This window comes from Coenobita brevimanus, chromosome 3 (genome assembly GCF_032717465.1).
Source record: "Coenobita brevimanus isolate Jiangsu-jjx chromosome 3, ASM3271746v2, whole genome shotgun sequence".
Taxonomy (NCBI): Eukaryota; Metazoa; Arthropoda; class Malacostraca; order Decapoda; family Coenobitidae; genus Coenobita; species Coenobita brevimanus.
Genome location: NC_136956.1, coordinates 9,165,693 through 9,182,243, shown reverse-complemented (window position 1 = coordinate 9,182,243; position 16,551 = coordinate 9,165,693).

Below are 16,551 nucleotides of genomic sequence, written 5' to 3'. Positions count from 1 at the left end.
CACATCGATCGTGAACCTTCGCTTAGATGCATATTAACCCTTAAACATGCATCACTACCATCATAAAAACTCTTGACGGCACCTAGCAGCTTACCATCTACACCGTGCATGCGCAAAACCTTCCAAAATCCCTCTTTGTCCACTTTGTCATATGGTTTTTCCAGATCCATGAATGCCATTAACACTTTATGGTCCTTCTCACAAGCCTTCTCCACTATCTGTCTCTGCAAATATTTGATCCACACATCCTCTGCCACTCCTAAAGTCACCCTGTTCATCAGTCTCTAGGACTTGAGATCTCTCTTAGTTTCTCTATAATAATTCCTTTATATATCTTCCCTACCATACTCAATAAACTTATGCCACGATAATTCTTGCACTCACTTTGCTCACCATTATTTTTGTACAGGGGTACAATCACAGCCTTTTTCCACTCTGCAGGCACAGTTTCACTCATCCATGCCTTTTTACTTATCTCCAACAAGCACTTCATTCCACTCTTTCCACTACATTTAAGCATCTCTGCATACACCTCATCAACCCCAGCTGCTTTCCCATTTTTCAGCCGCTTTACAGCACTCTTCACCTGTGCGAGTGTCACGTCTCCTGGCACTGAATTCCTTCTCTGCACACCCCTAAAACCAATCATGTTTACAGCTTTCTCTATTCCCATTCATCAGGCTTTCAAAATATTCTTTCTATCTGGTCCTTACTTCATCCCCATGAGTTAATAATCTACCACCTACATCCTTAACAACATCACATTTCTTTCCACTTTCACTTCTTCATTTCTGCACCTCTTTCCAGAATAACTTCCTATTTTCAGAGTAGTTCGCATTTCATATTTCTTCCTAGATCATCAGTTACCTCCTTCTGTTTCCTCTTCACTAGTCTCTTTACGTGCTTCTTGGGCACAGTATATTCAGTTCTTATTTCAACTGAACCCTTGTCCTGTAACCACTTTCGCCACTTCTTCAACTTTTCCTCCAATGCTCTCTTAACCTCCTCATCCCACCATGCCGTACCTTTCTCCTTTGTTGTTACTCTTACCACATCACACACTGCTTTAGCATTCATAACTAGGCAATCCCTATATGCATTCCACTGGCTGTCCAGATCCATTTCATTCCAATTCACTGATTCTAATTCCTCCTCTACTTTGGTCCTGTAATCATCTGCCATTTCTTTGATCCTCAGCTTCTCAACTTTCAGTCTTTCTCCCTGACTGCTCCTCTCTCTCCTGATCCACCTCACTCCTCTCAGCTAGATCTTGCATACCACAGTCATATGATCTGACAGACCTACACATCGTCCTCTCACGGCCCTCGTATCAGCAACCATTCCCATCACTGACCTCTCTACGAGCACATAGTCAATCAGGCTTCTTTCAACACAATCTCCGTTCCCTCTATACCATGTATAGTTATGTGCATTTCTGTGTTTGAAATATGAGTTACCAATGCACAATCTCCTCTCCTGACACATATATTTTAGTTGCATCCCATTATCATTTTCTCCTCGTACTCCATAACAACCTATTATGTCATCCTCAGGACCAGTGTTTGCTCTTCCATTCATATCCCCCATTACGATCACTTTATAGCTCCTGGGCATTCCTCCCACTACTTCACCCAGCTCATCCCAAAACCTGTCTTTCTCTCTCTCACTCCTGTCCTTACACGGTGCATAGCTACAATCACCGCTGCTTTCACCTTCTCAAACGTGAACTTGACATACATACACCTTGAACTGACACATTTGTAGTCTCTCATTCCACTCTGCCACACCTCGTTTATCAACAAAACAACTTCCTTGCATCTTCCTCACCCATTCATTCCCAATCTTTCACATTTCACACACTCCCACTTCTCCATTTCACACCCTTTCATCTTCATTTCACACAGTGCCATCACGGCATATCCCGCACTCTTGAACACATTCATCATTTCCACACTCTTGCTCTCCTCATTCACACCTCTCACATTCCACATGGCCATGCGAGTCTGCCCATTTAGTTGGGGTCCTTGGCAGTTATAGGGCCCTCCGAGGCTTTCTGAAATGACTGCCTTGATTAAGTGATTTTGGATTGGGAAATCTGGGGAACACAACCCTGCCAGAAACCCCGGTCATATGGTTACCACCTAGCGTAGAAAATGGTTTCCTGGGTACAGGAAACCATTGGACTTGTCACTCAATGTTGAGATCATATGGCATCCCTACATTGAGTGAGTGGATGATAGGTACCCCCATCTCTATCTTTAACCAGTTTCGAGCTATAGCCCCCTGAATATCCATGACCTTGAGTTTAACCTTTCAAGGTCCTTCTAGGTCAAAGATCATGGTGGCAAATGAAAGCCCATATTACGAGTTTATGTTCAAATAGAAAATATCTTTCTTTAACCGCTTTCAAGTTATAGCCCTATGATAATCCGTGACCTTGATTTTGAACTTTCGGGGTCACTCGATCACCTCCAAAATTTTATCACCTTCTTTGGAGACCAATGACACATATCCTGAAATTTCATGTAATTTCATTCAGCCGTTTTTCCGTAATGTCGCTAACAAACAAGGAAACAAACAAAAAACAAATAAACAAACTCGACCAAAAACAATACCTCATCGGACTCCGTCCGGGCGAGATCACGAATGTCAGTCTTTTGGGCGGTACTTAACTAATCCAGAATGGTTGAATATAAATCAAAATAAAACAAAATTAGTTTTTCTTTACACCCTGGCACACAGTTCGAACTTTGACCTTTCTTTGTGATCTTTACCTCTGACATTTCTAAAAATTAAATCTATGTTTTTACCTGACCCTTCTCCCATCAACCAAGTTAGTTTCAATTCGGATCAAAACTTTTTGAGTTGACATCTTGTCATACGGTATATCCTTTCCCCTTTGATCTTGATATTTAATTATTTTTGCTATGGTTTCCTTTCACTCTTGCTTTATTTTCAAGTATTACACAAAGTTTAATCTTGACCTTTCTCCAAGTGTTGCAAAAACTTTGTGTTTCTTCATTGGCAAAACCTCAAACCTACCGCCAAGTTTCTTGATAATCTGATAAAACTAACCGAGTTATTGTATTTACACACACACACACACACACACACACACACACACACACACACAGACTGATAGACTTATTGATTTAATGGGGTAGGTATGTACCTGATGGATAGTTTTTTTTTTTAAATTTAGTCAGACAGACAATTATACCCATAAACATACAGCTTCTCCTGGCACAGGATGAACAGACACCAGTTCAGTGGACACTGGCAGATTACCGGGTCAGCTTAGAGGCCCGCCATCCAAGCCTCACCCTGCAGTAAGCTTCTTTTTCTCGATTTTATGCCTTTTTTTTTTTTTTTTTTTTTACACCCGCGATCGCGATGCGACAGAGGGTGTTTTGTTCTGATCTGCGCATGCAAGTGCGCGTGTTCGTATGTGTCTTTGCGTGGTTGCGTGCATGATTGTTTGCTCAGGTGCATGCCTGGTTGTGCGTGTGCATACATGCGTGCGTGTGCCTGGTGATAGTTGGAAAACAAAGCTAGAATTATCTTGATCGTGAAAAGGTTAATGGTGTTATTACCTCTCTCAGGATGTTATGACTAGCTCTGCTGAATAAAATCGTCTTGCGTTAGCGGCAATAAAACATCAGAGTTGTGATCATGAAAGCTATTTAGTCGTATCAGTTTACCAAAACTTTACTGACGGATGAAATAATGTTATACCCACACTGCGTGACAGATAATGTTACACAGACAAGCAGATAGACTAAGAGATAACTAGCTAATTATACAGACAGACAGACAGGCAGACTGACAGACGCAGATATATATAGGTAGATAGGTAGAGAGAAAAATTAATAGAGGGAGGTGGGCGCGCTCACTATCCACTCACTCGATGTAGTGCTGCTCTCGGGTGTCTGCCTTTTCCTTTCCTCCATCTTTCTTTGCTTCCATCCTCTTCTGTCTTTCCTTCATTCTTTCCTTTTCCTTCTGCCTACGGGTGACTTCACACTCCCTCTTCTGTCTTTCTTTCCTTCATTCTTTCCTCTTCCTTCTGCCTGTGGGTGACTACAGTGAGTGACAAGCCAAATGGTTTCCTGTACACCAGGAAACCATTTACTACGCTGGGTGGTAACCATAAACCAAATTTTGGCGCCTGGTGGTTTAGCGGGTAGCCTAATTATTGCGCTCCAATCGGATTGAGCCGGTGAAGGTTTATATCCAAGGGGTGGTTGGGGTTGATTGCTCATATAATACCACTCAGGGATAAGTGAAGCTGGTCACTCTCATCTTAAATGTCGAGACCGACTGCCTAGCCTCGGACTCCTACGTTCCTCATGGGGCAACGTAGGATTGGATGATGGATTGATGGATGGATAAACATACAAGGCCATGTGGGATATTGGCAGATACAGAGACATGTAGATAGACAGAGAAAGAAAGACAGTCAAATAGCAAGACAGATGGTAAGATAATCTTAAAGCAGATGTATACTGAGTCAGACAGATAGATGAATGGATGGATTGAGAGATGAACAGCTATAGGGAAAGAATAAGTGCTCGTGGGCCCTTCGGGCCCCTCGCACTTGCTCCTGCGGAGGGCTCACGTTTATGTGCTGTTCTAGTGTAACGTTGTCACTTGGATTTTTTGCACATAGCCAATTGTTCGTGTTATTTGCAGCTTCGGGAATGGAAGCCAAGTTGTCCAAATGCAAGTCTGAAGTGCAAGTACAGACACACGGCTACTGCTACAGTTTATTTTAGTTCTACCTCTGGGCAAAAAATTCTACGGAGATCCTATGCCGGGCTCCGGGAGCAGCGTTTTTTGGTCAAAATGTTATTCCTCATTAAATATAGTAGAAGTTTTTCAGTCGTGATGGGACCAAGTTTTTTTTTTTTACATCAGCGATTTTTTTGCGATTTTTGTGCCAATTTTGGTGCGATTTGAATGTATAGTTTCGGCTGCCCAAAACACACACATACACACACACACACACACACACAAGGCTACTGCTATAGTATATTAGATAACAGTCTGACTGATAAGATGCCAGACAAATAAACTGGCAAGAAAATTGCTGAACTGCATGATGTGATATACAGAAAGTTATATACAGCTAGTCAGACATATTTCCCTTGCATTCATTATAGACAGACAGACAGGCAGATACATACATGGGGTGGATAGATAGATATATAGATAGATTGTAAGATAAATAGACAAATACAGGCAGGTAAGTAGACAGAGACAGGTAGACAGATGCATAAACAGAAAGATAGATAGCTCAACCGGTAGAGAGGTGGCGTGCGGTCCTAACGGGCCCAGGTTCAAATCCCGGCTGAGGCAGGGAACAGTTTAAGGATTTGAATTTCATAAAATCAGACTTTACTCATCTACCAGAAGGCCCGCCGACATGTCGTAAAAATACCCCCGCTAATACCAATACACCAGTCCTGTATGAGACAGCCCTAGCATGTATTCAGTATGGACGGTGGGTGTTAGCGCCGAAGTGGTGACATGTAGAGGTGTGCGGTACGTAGGAGGATTACTGGGCCTTGAAAGCAGGCTCTGAAGCCTATGCCCAGAGTCAGTCACATAAAAAAAAAAAAAAAAGGTAAGTAGACAGAGACAGGTAGAGAGATGCATAAACAGAAAGATAGATAGCAGACATTTACTTAGATTTTGCTTACATATGAGACAGAAACCACAGCAGCCAACACTGGTAGATAACTGAGCGTGGTGAGTGAGGACCTGGGATCGAAACATTGTACCTGGGTCGGATTCTATTTTCTATTTCATGGTACCTGAGATTTTATGTTATTTTCCCCCAAATTATTAATGCTCTCTCTCTCTCTCTCTCTCTCTCTCTCTCTCTCTCTCTCTCTCTCTCTCTCTCTCTCTCTCAGGTATCCTGGTCTGGTATCTGAGGCACATAATAGATCTTTTCCATGTGACGTCACGAGTCATGTGACTTATTTACGATGGCACATGGACGGCAACTTATCGGAAGTCTAGAGAGAGAGAATTGCAGATTCCACAATGGTATTCCACTGCTGTGCCTTCGGCTGTTAGACAAGGCAGAAAACTGGAAGAGGTGTATACTTCTACCGGTTTCCAGCCAATGAGGAAAGGCGATTTAAGTGGATAAGTGCCGTGAAGAGTGAGCATTGGCAGCCGACGGTCTACACCCGGCTCTGTGGCAAGCATTTCATATCAGGTGAGCCGATATTTTGTGAGTAGATACGGGCATATTTATCATCCTTTGCAGCTGTAGATGTCATGGGGTAACCTAATTATGTTAATATCACAGAGTACAAGACCCACACCGCCATGTGTGTGCGTGGGAAAAGAGGGGAAGGGTCCATGTCACAAGCCTTGTTTTGGTATTATTCCAGTTTCACCCAAACGAACTCGGGCATGATCTATATTCTCCATAGTAGTGATGATCAAGGATGTTGGATGCGTAAGTAAAACTGATTAAATTACAGGTTAGATCATACTGAAGGTTAGGTTAGGTATGGTTAGGTAAGGTTAGGTAAGATTAGGTTAGGCTGGGTTAGGTTAAAACTTAAATTTTTATTTTTCAGTGTTTTTCAGTGTGATTCATTTGAAACTGATATATGTGTCATGATGGATCACTTTAATAATAGTGTAGTACAGAACACTACACAACACTACTGAACAATTCATTGTAAAACTGTAATATACCACTGTGAGTCGGTATGCTAAACTATGTTTCAGTTACAACTAAAGCATAATTACTAGTACTACTATGTGTAATTTTCAGTTTTATTGCTCCACTGAAAGCCAAACTGCCAATACATGCGCCAGTTAAATATACATTTTTCACTGAGTACAAAAATAATCACAATTGAGAGGATAAATACTGTACTTATATCAACAGCCCTTTATATTTATCTTTTATCTGGAATGTACTATGACTTACTTGTTAATGTAAAATGTAATATCATTATAATTATATTGTTGAAGTCTTTAATGTTGTGGCATTCATCAGGATGAAAAAAATGACCTTAATTTAAATTTGTGCCAATGTTATGTTTCAGTTGCATTCTAAAAGTTAACGACAGTTTTGGCATATACTGTTATTTTTGCATTTTATGTTAAACTATTTTAAACTATTATCTAGGCTGTGTGTATGTATCTAGACCTATAATTACTGAAATTTCCAAAATAAGTAAATTTTTGGCAAATTTCCAGAATTACATCTAACACTGAAGCTTAAAATTTTAATTTTTCAGTGTTTTATAGTGTGATTAATTTGAATATAATATTCATTTCTGTCGGAAATTGCTTTTTTTTTTTTTTTTTTTTTTTTAAACACCAAACCAAGCTAATCCAACCAACCTAACCTAACCTAGGACCTAACTTGAAGATTAAGAAGAGAGAATAACTGCAGTAGGTCAATAGGCCCATCCTATACAGCTCCCACAAAAGTGTGACTTACCTACCATGCCTACAATAGCCCATGCAGGCCCATGCCAGGCAGCTCTCACAGGAGTGAGACCACAAGAATGACAAATTTTATATGCAACCTATACCTGCCATATGCTTATCTAGCCTATGCTTGAAACTTTCTAGAGAGGGGGCAGCAACTACGTTACTGGGTAACCTCTTCCATTCATCAACTGCTCAATACACAGTCAGTAAATAAGTAAATTTTTGGCAAATTACCAGAATTACACCTAGCTCACACTGATGCTTAAAATTTTCATTTTTCAATGTTTTATAGTGTGATTGACGCGAATCTAATATTCATTTGTCAGAATTTTTTTTTTTTTTTTTTTTTTACACAACTAAGCTAACCCAACTAACCTACCCTAACCAAACCTAGGACCTAACTTGAAGATTAAGAAGAGAGAATAACCGCAGCAGGCCAATAGGCCCATGCTATACAGCTCCCACAAAAGTGTGACTTACCTACCCTGCCTACAATAGCCCATGCAGGCCCATGCCAGGCAGCTCTCACAGGAGTGTGACCACAAGAATGACAAATTTTATATGCAATCTATGCCTATCTAGCCTATGCTTGAAACTTTCTAGAGAGGGGGCAGCAACTACGTCACTGGATAACCTATTCCATTCATCAACTACTCGTTTCACAGTCAGTGTATTCAATCCCTACCCCCTTGGCCCCATGTAAAAATTTCCTGATTACCAGGATAATTTACATGTACTGTATGTCAATTGCAGCTAGCTATATTACACATATACAATGTGAATGTCTGTTTACCTTAACGGATGCCCCAGTGAACTTTGGCGGGGTGTACACCAAATAGTGATAGAGATCGCCATATCTGAGATCTGGTTTCGGTCTCCAATCCTTGAAACCGGTGAACTTCTCACTAGATATGGTGTAAGGATCCAGCCCCAAACACTTTATCTTGTTCCTGTACATATCTTGGTGGTGTTGATCCAGATTTCTGCATATATCTGACAGTTCCATCCGTGACAGCCCTGTCTGGACAGCCAGTACTGCAAGGAGCTTGCTGTCCAATATCAAGTTGTAAACAAAACCACGTGATTTCTGTGACGTCACTGGAAAAGGTCTATACAAGCTTCACCTGTAATTCATACACAGGTATACTTGGGTCAAAGATCATTTACTTGTATAGGCTTATAACAGTGCCAACACCTAAAGGTGTCTTGCTGAAGTAATCAGCAGCAACGAAAGAAATCACCCAGTGCAACACTCTCTCCTAACAACTGTTCTTAGGGCTGAACATTTGACGTTGCCTGTGAACTTGACTTTCAACAGATTTTACTCAAAATCGAATTACTTTATTATTTTACTACCCTTCACCTTTTCATCAAGTTTGGGGTCAGCTGGGATTAGAACTGTTTGTGTTGGCTTTCCCGAAGGACCTTGACATTTCACCTGTTCCTGTGACCTTGACCTATGGCTGTTCTCTAATCCGATTCTGTTAATTTTTGTTTTGAATGTAAACCTTCCTCAAAGGTAGGTCTACATTAGATAAAATTTTAATGGCCTTGTCATCTGACCTTTCCTTAGACCTAGTCTCAGAAACAGAATTTCAGTCTCAGGGATGATTCTTATATCGACTACCTACTTTGATCCGAAGTAGAGCCGAACTTATTATTATTTTGTTTGTACACAGACACAATAGTCGATTTTTTACTTTACTGTGTGACCTTAACCTTTGGCAGTTTTCTTTTTGCAGTACTGAATTTCTTTTGGTCTTTCTTGACCACTCATCCTTCACCCAATTTTGGTACAAGGCAGGTCAACAGTGAGTTGACACTGCCCTCTCATCTTGGTATTTAACCTTGATCTGTGACCCCGACTTTTGACAGATTGTTCTCAAAAGAGAATCCTTTCACGCTCACCTTATAATTAACACTTCCAGCAAGTTTGGTCTAAATCCTTTAAAAGTTGTTTAACTCTCCTTGCATTGTGACCTTAACCTTTGATTTATTGTTCAATAAAATAATATGATAATTTCTTTACTGATCCTGAACCTATCCACCAAGCTTGTTTAATACTGGATAAAAACTATTCCAAATAATTTGCTCACATATAAATACTCTGGTCTAACTTGGACCTTGCTTGTGATCTTGACCTTTGACACACACACACACACACACACACACACACACACACACACACACACACACACACACACACACACACACACACACACACACACACACACACACACACACACACACACACACACACACACACACACACACACACACACACACACACACACATTTCAAGAAAGCTTTTGACACAGTACCACACCAAAGACTTTTATGGAAACTGTACCATCAAGGAGGAATTCGAGGCAAACTGTTTTGCTGGATGCAAGATTTTCTCATAAAAAGAGGAATGAGAACAGTACTAAGAGGAAACTACTCATCATGGAAAGAAGTGACTAGTGGAGTACCACAGGGTTCAGTGCTGGCACCAATCATGTTTTTATTGCATATAAATGATATAAACAGTAACACTGGAAATGAGAGCTATCTGAATATGTTTGCAGATGATGCAAAAATAGAAAGGAGAATTACTAACACAGACTCTTGTAAAGAGCTACAAGAAGAATTAAATAAACTTCATGAATGGAGTAATTCATGGCAAAAGGAATTCAATGTCGACAAGTGTCATGTAATCAAGTTTGGTAAAAGTGGAAAAAGACCTGATTGGGATTTTAAGTTAGGAAATAAAACCCTATACACATCAGAAAGAGAGAAGGACCTAGGTGTGATTATCAATAACAGACTATCTCCGGCTGACCACATCAGTGAGAAGGTACGGAACATGTATACACTGCTTGCAAATATGAGAATAGCATTCACATACATAAATGAAGACATGCTAAGAAGGATAATAACATCATTCATTAGACCAACCCTGGAATATGCATCAGTAGTCTGGAGTCCTTATCTCAAAAAACACATAGACAAGATTGAAAAAGTTCAAAGGGCCGCTACAAGATGGATACCAAGCTTAAGGGACCTAAACTACGAAGAAAGACTAAATAAACTGAATCTGCCAACACTACAGGAGAGAAGGAAAAGAGGTGACATGATAATGCTATATAAGTGCATATCAGGGAAGGAGAAAATAGACATAAATGATTACTTAATATATGGAGAAGCATCAGCAAGAGGACACTGCAAAAAACTGCAGAAGAAGAGAGGTGATAAAGACACTAAGGAAATTCAGTTTCCCAAACAGAGCAATTGATCAATGGAATGCACTACCGAATGAAATAGTGTGTGCCAAAACAATTCACAAATTTAAGGATATGTACGATAAATATGGTTTAAGACACGGGACAGTACGAGCTTGACTCATTGCTGTAAAGATACAATTAGGTAAGAACACACACTTCTACAAACAGCCATTTCTCTCTCTCTCTCTCTCTCTCTCTCTCTCTCTCTCTCTCACACACACACACACACACACACACACACACACACACACACACAAACACGCACGCACGCACGCATGCACGCGCGCACGCACGCACGCACACACACACACACACACACACACACACACACACACACACACACACACACACACACACACACACACACACACACACACACACACACACACACACACTAATACAAATAGCCAGTTTGCACGCGCACGCACCATCCCCACAAACACAGACACATTCGTCAACAATGCATTCCTTCCACACGCATTTTTTACAAACTCACGCTAATAATCAAATCTACTTTCCAACTAGAGGAGCACTCAGCGAGCGCATACCTCCACCAGTGCCATTGTAATTAAAATGGATCCAGATCCGCCCCCAAATTGAATCAGTTCTTTAATGGTTAAAGGCCCACTTGTCCCGAAAATTTCTTTGAAATTCATTGAGAACTTTTGGAGATAATGTGTTGGATACTCAGGATCCGGATTTGGATCCGCCCCCAAATTTAGCTGGTTCTTCCTTGGCTCATGGCCCACCATTTCACAAACTTTCATCATAACTTTTTGAGTATTACCGGATCCGGATCCGGATGGGGATCCGCCCCCAAATTTAATCACTTCTTTCTTGGTCCATGTCCCACCACTACACAAAATTTCACTGAAATTCGTGGAGAACTTTTGGAGATATTGTGCGGGATACTCCGGATCAGTACCCAGATACTGTCCTCAAATTATTTATTCTATGGCCCATGGCGCACCCCTCCACAAAATTTCATCAAAGTCTGTTCATAACTTCTTGAGTTATGATGTGAACACAAACCAACCAACAAACAAACAAATCAACGCCGGTAAAAACACAACCTCCTTTGTGAAGTTAATAACACAGTTTCCTCGATCTCAGACTTCGTCTCCTCTTTCTCATAAAAATAACCATCACAGCCACTTAGGAACACAACCACACTAACACATCCTAGCAACAACTAGGTCAGAGTGGAGAAAGTTGACAGAGATCCGTGTCATGCAGGAGAACGAAACTTGAAGATGATGATGATGATGATGATGATGATGATAATAACGATGATGATGATGATGATGATGATGGTAATGATGAAGATGATGATAATAATAACGATGATGATGATGATGATGATTGTAATGATGACGATGATGATGATGATGATGATGATGATGACGATGATGACGACGATGATGCTGATAATGAATTTAATATTCACTTCGTACTTCATTTTGAAAACATTAATATGAGATTTCTCGCATTAGGAAGTGAACAAATAAGCTTAACATAATTCTGTGCTTAACACAATTGTGTGTGTGTGTGTGTGTGTGTGTGTGTGTGTGTGTGTGTGTGTCTTAATAAGTTGGGTATTGGTGTTGGTGTGTTTGCTTGTGTGTACGAGTAGATGTTTCTCTGTGTCTGTATTTATGTTTGTTTGTGTGTACATTGTTGTTTGTGTTTGTGTTTTTCTGTGTGTGTCTATACTGTATATGTACGTATGAATCTGCGATATTATCTGTGTGTCACGAATTCGCGCAAGTGTATTCATACAAATTCGCGACATTGTACTTTAGTGAGAAAACCACGAACTCTAGTGGAATTCCCACTGGGCATCACTCAGTTCAACCGTCCTCGTATTCACTTCGATCGGGATGGTTTTCAGAATATTTGTCACTGTTTCACAAGTGACCATTCTTACCCACGACATTAGTGCTTTCACTGAGTGATTTATTGTGAGCCTATATTGTTCGCCCTCTTTCCGTTGACCGTTGAGTTAGGCCACGCCTACATCCGGCAAACACGGCCAGCCCCTACCTCTTTTCCCCGTTTGAATTTAGTCAGCTTTGAGTCGCCTCGAGGATAGGACCATTTGTGCCCAGCATAGAGCAGCACCTCTGTTGTACAGCGAGTTCCTGAATCTCCACCTAGACGGTGAATTGGCGAAGTGGGCTTAGCAAATAGCAGCGTTTTGATGTTCATCACAGGGGCCCAGACTACTCGTTCGGCTCCCCTCCACTGAACAGTATTTCTGTCCGTTTTTCTAGGCTTAAGTTAAATTAGCTTTTGAATGAGCGAGTGAGTGTATTTCCTTTGTTATTTTGGATTCATTTTTGAGATTCATATAACCTAAATTTATTTAATTGTAATCAATAAATTTATAGTTCTTTTCTTTGAGCTTAATGTGATTAAACTCATGTTTTATTTCTCCACATTAAGCTTATTTTAGTTGCTGCTCCTAGTTTGCACAAACTCTTTACAATATTCATAACTGGTACTTAGGCCAGTTCTTTTGTATCAGCTTTAAATCCGTTGTGCCAGCCAGGAGTTAATCACCGGCAAGAACCTGTTTATTATTATTAGCATTAGTTATTGATTGTCAGGGGTGGAGTCACTTTCTCAAGAGGCTAATAGTACTACAAACAGCACTCGTGAGTAATTAGTCTCTGCTGTGTACTGTTGAGAAAGTTTATAAATTCTCATCTTTAGAGAATTGGTGAAGTAAGCCGGCATAAAGTAAAACTTACTGCTTGATTTTCACAAGTTAATTCCTTGTCTCTTTATTCAAGTAACATCCAGCATTATTAATTCATAATTTCGCATTCCCCGTGACACTGTGTGTCTGTATATTTTCTCTCTGTTTGTGAGTCATTCTGTGTGTGTGTGTGTGTGTGTGTGTGTGTGTGTGTGTGTGTGTGTGTGTGTGTGTGTGTGTGTGTGTCTATATATGTCTGTCCTCCTGTCCGTCGTTTCTTACATCCTTATGTCAAGCGAACCGTAACTCCTATTCTCTGTGTCCCTGTTAATAAGCGATCCCTTCTCTCAGCCACAACAGGCCACTTTCCCTCATACACTCTTCATCTTACCTCTCCATCTTGTTCTTGGTCCGTCTCAAAGGTATGAATTACAACACAAGGCCGATGCAACGAAGTCATTGGCCATTGCAACCACTGAACATGTGGAAAAGCAACCATTCATGTCTACAGACCTTGAAAATCCTTTTGCTATTGCACCTATTTCCAGACAATGTTAATCATTTGAGTGTTATTATATGAACCTGAGAGTGTTCTGTCATCATTACAATTGCCATGCTCTGAGCACCTCTAATATTTCATTCTAGCTTGTACCAGCCAGTTCAGGTGAGCGTGAGTTTTAGGAACCTGAATGGCAAGACAACAACTAATACCTACGCGGGATGCCTTCTAAGAGAGTGATAGATCGACAGAGAGATACATAACAGAGTGTAAGCACTGATAAATTATGATAGATGTAATGTATTTATTGCCAAGTAGATAGCTTGCTAAATAGATAGTAGGCCTATGAATACAAGAATGTCAGCAATATTAGGAGAAATATATGATCTAATGAAAAGGCAGGTAATTACGCAGCTAATAAATACCCTGACGAAAGGACAGATCATTAGACAGGAAGGTAGTCAGGTAGACAGAAACCAATAGACAACACAGGTGGGTAACTGAGTCTGGTTAGTGAGGCTCGGGCTCGAACCGTCCTTCCTCGTCTGGTTTCTTTTGGATATTTTATGCCACAGTTCTTCACTTGGACTTAATTCTCTCCTCTGTTTCTGTTGTCTGTTCATGTTTTAGAATCTGTTATTTAGACGAGGTGAATAAAATGGCCCGTTGTATACGAGAACTTTATATGATGTATATCCTCAGAAACGTTAAATTATCTCATTTTGACATTTTTGGTGTCTCATTTTTCTCTCTAGAAAATGCCAATAATCGTGTGACGTCAGCGGAAATAAAGTAAGTAATTGTTAGCCACAAGGTGAATTAATGGCGTTTCGTTGTGGCCCCTAAGGATGAAATCTTGTACTTGGTATAGAGTTATTGATGGATAACAATATGGAATGATAAAAACTGGTAATTAGATAGGCAAACTCATATTGAGGATAATATAATAATGGATAGGTAGATAAATAGATAGACAAACAGGGAGGTGTGTAAGTATGTAAGTAACAAGACAGATGAAAGAAGAGATAGATCCAAATTCATAATGGGTAAAGAGATAAACCCAGATATCTTTTCCATACATGCGACTGACAGAAGCTGCAAGAGCCAACACTGATAGGCAACTGGGTCTGGTTAGTGAAGGCCCAGGGTCAAAACTGCTCTGGCAACTGGTTTCATTTTTCAAGTCATGGTTCGTCAGGTGGTTTCACTTTTGTGTCATAACTCCTTGTGTGTTTTTCTCAAATTACTGGGATACTGCTGTACTGACTGTAGTGAGTTCTATCCATAAAGAAAAGGTCATATCTGTCTGTCTGTCTGTTTTCTTCATATTTCTGTGCCTACGTGTCTCTAAGAAACTGTCCGATCTCTTCACAAAGCATAATCACCAACAGCCTGCTCTTCCTCCCCCATCTCTCCCTGTGTGTGTGTGTGTGTGTGTGTGTGTGTGTGTGTGTGTGTGTGTGTGTGTGTGTGTGTTTTAAGGTGCATTAAATGCAAGAGTTATCCTGACCATGTGAGATATAATGGTGGCATGATCAACAGTCTCAAGTTTTTATGGATCACTCTAAGCTGAATATAATCGTCTTGTATTATCTGAAACATAGTATTAGAGACACTGTAATTATGAACGAGCTAATTATCCCTATCAGTTTATGAAAGGATATATGCTTATGCGTGAAATGGTGAGGACGTGGCCACCTTGGAGAGAGAGAGAGAGAGAGAGAGAGAGAGAGAGAGAGAGAGAGAGAATTTTCCTGACAGAAGCTATAACAGCCAACACTGGTAGATAACTGTGTCTGGTTAGTGAGGGCCCGGGATCAAAACCACACGTAAACATGAAGTTTCTTTTACTATACCATCACAAGCTCGTTACATTTTATTTTTTGATCGTTACTATTTCATACTACAATTGCAGTCTCTCTCTGCCTCTGTCTGTCTGTCTGTCTCCCTTTCACACACACACACACACACACACACACACACACACACACACACACACACACACACACACACACACACACACACACACACACACACACAGTGGATGGTTACAAGGTGATGGTGATGATGATGATGATGATGATGTGTAGTGGTAAGTAGCAACTGGGAGGCTTAGAGGCGGTTCCGGGTGGCCAGCATGGGTGAACTCTGGTGCTGGACGTCGGGCAATTGATGGATTAGTAGTTGGAGAACACGATAGATAGATAGACAGAGAAATTTGAGACAGATTGACATACAGAATGCATTAGAAAGACAGAGAAATAGACTGGTGAAGACAAACAAACAGACACATACAGCAATACAGATCGACAGATATATTTACAGACACACAGACGTGGTAAGGACGAGGATAGGGACATACAAATACAATGAATCACAAGAGTATAACAGGGATAGACAAAACAGTTGGCTGGCTGAGAAAGATGGAGACATAGAGACAGAGACAGACAAATGAATTGACAGATATTCCTTACCACTATCTTGCAGAAACTCGTAAAGCCAACACAAGCGCATATCTAGGTGTGGAAAGTGAGGCAGGGATCGAACCCTTTACTGGTGGTACGATCTTTTACCATAATTTCATACTTAGGGTAAACGTTGGCTTCGTTTTTTATGTT